The sequence below is a fragment of the Photinus pyralis genome, unplaced genomic scaffold (genome assembly GCF_008802855.1).
Source record: "Photinus pyralis isolate 1611_PpyrPB1 unplaced genomic scaffold, Ppyr1.3 Ppyr1.4_LG10, whole genome shotgun sequence".
Taxonomy (NCBI): domain Eukaryota; kingdom Metazoa; phylum Arthropoda; class Insecta; order Coleoptera; family Lampyridae; genus Photinus; species Photinus pyralis.
Window position 1 is genome coordinate 2443711 of NW_022170250.1, and position 4891 is coordinate 2448601.

Here is a 4891-nt window from a genome sequence, read left to right on the forward strand (position 1 = left end):
CTTCGGCTTCTTCGGCTTCTTCGGCTTCTTCGGCTTCTTCGGCTTCTTCGGCTTCTTCGGCTTCTTCGGCTTCTTCGGCTTCTTCGGCTTCTTCGGCTTCTTCAGCTTCTTCAGCTTCTTCAGCTTCTTCAGCTTCTTCAGCTTCTTCTGGCTTCTTCTGCTTTTCAGCTTCTTCAGCTTCTTCACTTCTTCAGCTTCTTCAGCTTCTTCAGCTTCTTCAGCTTCTTCAGCTTCTCAGCTTCTTCAGCTTCTTTTCAGCTTCTTCAGCTTCTTCAGCTTCTTCAGCTCTTCACTTCTCAGCTTCTTCAGCGATTCTTCAGCTTCTTCAGCTTCTTCAGCTTCTTCAGCTTCTTTCAGCTTCTTCAGCTTTCTTCACTTCTTCAGCTTCTTCAGCTTTCTTCAGTCTTCAGCTTCTTCAGCTTCTTTCAGCTTCTTCAGCTTCTTCAGCTTCTTTCAGCTTCTTTAGCTTCTTCAGCTTCTTCCAGCTTCTCAGCTTCTTTCAGCTTCTTCAGCTTCTTCAGCTTCTTCAAGCTCTTCAGCTTCTTCAGCTTCTTCAGCTTCTTCAGCTTCTTTCAGCTTCTTTCAGCTTCTTCAGCTTCTTCAGCTTCTTCAGCTTCTTCAGCTTCTTCAGCTTCTTCAGCTTCTTCAGCTTCTTCACTTCTCTAGCTTCTTCGACTTCTCTGGCTTCTTCGACTTCTCTGGCTTCTTCGACTTCTTCCGCTTCTTCGGCTTCTTCCGCCTCTTCAGTTTCTTGGGTGTCTTCGGCTCCTTCTGCTTCTTCAGCTTCTTGCGCTTCTTCGGCTCTTGCAGACTTTCCACGATCCTTCAGATTCTTTAAATCCTTCAGATCCTTCTCATTCCTCAGATCCTTCAGATCCCTCATATGCTTTAGGTCCCTTAGATCCCTCATATCCCTCAGATTCTTCAGATCCCTCAGATCCCTCAAATTCCCTCAGATCCCTTAGATGCCTCTGATCTCTCAGATAGATCCCTCAGATCCTTTCAGTTCCTTCGATCCGTCTTGTCCCTCTGATCCTTCAGATCCCTCACATTTTTCAGATCCCCCTTCATATCCTTCAGATCCTTCAGATCCTTCCAGATCCTTCAGATCCTTCAGATTCTTCAGATTCTTCCGGACCCCTCACACTCCACAGCTTCGTTTAGTTTTTTCGGACTTCTTCGGCATCTTCGGCTTCTCTCAGGCTTCTCCCTCTTTCTTTATCAGCTTCCTTTGCTTTCTTCCGCTTTTTTGGCTTCTTCGGCTTCTTCAGCTTCTCCAGCTTCTTCATCGGCTTCTTCATCAGCTTCTTCGGCTTCTTTAGCTACTTTAGCTTCATCAGTTTCCTCATCAGTCATCAGCTTCTTCGGCTTCTTCAGCTTCTCCAGCTTCTTCATCGGCTTCTTCATCAGCTTCTTCGGCTTCTTTAGCTACTTTAGCTTCATCAGTTTCCTCATCAGTCATCAGCTTCTTCGGCTTCTTCGGCTTCTTCGGCTTCTTCAGATTCTCCAACTTTTTCATCAGCTTTTTCATCAGCTTCTTTATCACCTTCTTCATCAGCTTCGTCGGCTTCTTCAGCTTACTTCTTCATCAGCTTCTTCGGCTTCTTGGGTTTTTCGGCCTCTTCGGATTCTTCGGCTTCTTCGGCTTCTTCAGCTTCTTCAGCTTCATCAGTTCTTCAATCAGCTTCTTCGGCTTATTCAGCTTCTTCGGATTTTTCGGCTTCTTCCGCTTCTTCGGCTTCTTCCGCTTCCACGATCATTCAGATTCTTACACCCTTTGGATCACTAAAGCTCTTTCTTCTTCCAGGAATTCCTCGGACTTCCGCGGATATTTCTTGGATTTCAAAGATATTCTTATGATTCTTGGGATTTTTTGGACTATTTGGCTTATGCGGATTAATGGGATTCTTCGAATTAACAAAATTCTCCATTCAGATAAACCGGGTTTTTAGGATTTTTCAGATTCTTCAGATTTGTCGAATTCTTCGGATCTTTCGGATTCCATAGGCTCCTTAGGTGCTTCGAGCTTCTTTGTATTCACAGATTCTTAAAATTTTTCAGAAAACCTTTCTTGTATTCCTATTTTTGAGGTATTGTTTGGATTCTTAATACGCCTTGGGTTATTCAGATCCATGGGATCCTTCTGATTCTTTGAACTATTTGCATTCTTCAGATGCACCAGTACGGTACAGATCTGTTGGGTACCACAGACCATGGATATCCCTACAAACATTCCGTATATATAACTCCTTTGAGTTCTTCGAATTCTTTGGGTTCTTTGGATTCCTCGGATACCTCGCATTCTTTCGGAATTTTTCAAATCCTTCGGATCGTTCTCTTGGTGCTTCGTATTCTCGGATCCTTCAGATTCTTGGGACCCTTCGAACGCTGTGGATTCATCAGATGTTTCCGATTTTTTGGATCCCTTGGATTGCCCGCATTCCTTACATTCCTTGGACTCTTTGGATTCTGGGGATTCCTTGGTTTCATTGGTTTCCTTATATTTCTGGGATACTTTGGAGCCATTTGATTCTTGGGATTTGTTGGAATATTCGGATTTGTGCGAGTTAACCGGATTCTCCTGATTAAGCAATTTACCTGTGTTTAAAAAACCTTTGTTTGGCAACTCATTAAGATAACGAGTTATCTCTAAAAAAAAGTGTGCGTCCCTTTATCTAACTTACTGACATTTGTTTTAGCAAACCCGCGGACACCTATCGAACAGCGTTGAAATATTCGACAAGGAAATCGAGCCCGAAGAGAAACACCGAGTGTCGTCCGATGGACTATCTAGACTCCTCCAAAATTTGCAAAATGGCACCGGCGAAGTGGTTCGGAAAAACGAAAGGACTCTCAAGATTTGCCTGTACGTCATCTTGAACGTCGTCTTCGTGGGCTACTTTGCGTGGGCGACCCACTACTTTGTGAACTTCTCAAGTGAGTACATTGGCTTTGGGGAGGATGCCGAAACTCGGCGATGCTTGCAGGTGACAGTCTAGCGAGTACGACATGCACTGGTTATGGTCTGCTGATGATCATCTTCATCTTGGTTTACTTTATGGTCGCGTACTATCTGATTATAAAGCCCTTCCTGCTTCCCATCGTCATCGATGGCGTGGATGGGAAGCAGTTCTCAAAAATTTTTTCAAATCGGTGAGTATTTGTGCCCAAAGTCACCGACTTAGCCCCTCTCTGATTGCAGAGCCGTAAAGGCCACCTTCTACACTGTGATCTTCGTCGCAATCGGCGTATACCTAGGGTTTGATACCAGAGACAACCGGCGAAGATTGGTACCGCTGCTCGGACTACTCGTCTTCTTGGTTTTCGGTTTTCTGTTCTGCAAGCATCCCAGACACGTAAGTGGGAAACGTCTCCATAGGATTAACGGTCAAAATCGTTTAGATCAAGTGGAGACCTGTCTTTTGGGGCCTCATTCTGCAGTTTGGATTCGGCCTGCTTACGATCAGGTGGGATGTCGGGAGAAATATCTTCGACTGTCTGGGAAATAAGACCAGCAAGTTTTTGAGTTACGCCTCCAACGGTTCCGCGTTTGTCTATGGCGAATTTTTGGTTTACCGCGAGGCTGTCTTTGCGTTCCAGGTAAGTGATCACGTAATTTAGCGTTTTTCAAACCGGGGGGGGGGCAGACCTATGGGTAGCTGCCCAACATTCTATAATTTGAGGTAAAGATGTTACGTTTCGTGACCTTCTGATCCATCACCCGCTAACTCCACTTTTACTTCTGCCAGACCCATGATTTTTGTGTTGGGTGTGGGGGGGGGGCTATGTCAATGCATCGACATGGCGGAACACAGAAGATATAGAAAAACAAGATGAAGAGCAGAAGGGCCGAATAAAAGAAAACGAGAAAATTAGCAGTGGAGGCGACATAAAAAGAGAGCAGAAGAGGATCATCAGGAGGAGAGGAAGAGCAGACGTGTAAACAGAATGAGAAAAAACCAGATGAGCTGCTTGAGTAGGGGGAAACGGGCAACGGAACAATGGAGGAAAGAAGTATTAGAAGAAAGCGGGTAGGTAGTTGAGTAAATGAGAAGAAGAGGAAACGAGGAGAGGAAAAGTATCAATGCAGGAAAATGATCCGATGACAAAGGACCACATTTCGAGCATAACTGGGATAGAGGTAGAGAATTATCTAAGTAGAGACAAAGGAAAGTAGAAGAGGAAAAGAATATCGGGTGTATAAACGTAATGCATAGAGGGCAAAAGGTGCAGAAGGGCAGATGTAGAGATAGAAGAGCGGTGCATAAATGGACAGAGGAAGAGAGAATATGCATACCTGGACAGTATGAGAAGAGGAAATGAAAAAAGGGTAAGGTATCAGGAGAGTTTGAAGAGCACACAAGCCTAGGACAGACGGTGGACGGGGGGTGGTGGAAAAATGCAGGAAAATGGAGGAGCAGTAAAAGAAACAGAAAAGCCATAGAGAAAGAAGAAAAATTACAAATGAACTAAAGACCAGAAGAAGAAAACGCCAAACATTGATCAGGGAACTGGCACATTCCAATAAAGGAGTAAAGAGGAAGTGAAATATTCGAGGAAGAAGAAGAGAACTAGAGCATACGTGGGAAAAAGAAGAGAATATCGATTATCTGATGTTCCTACATCCATAGGTCAAAGAGCAAGACAAAATATTAGATAGAGAAGGAAGGGCGAGAAACGGATGAAGAGATAAAAGACATAATATAAAGAAAAAGAGAGAAGAATATTAAGAAAATCAAAAGTCAAAGAGAAATACGGATCCAGTTTATTATAAGTGAGTGCCTGAACGGAAAAACACGAAATTACATAGTACAAGAAGAGATAGAAAAATAGAGAAAATAAAAATGCTTGCCAGGGATGAAGACAACTGGAAGCAGAGGGAGAAGATCTG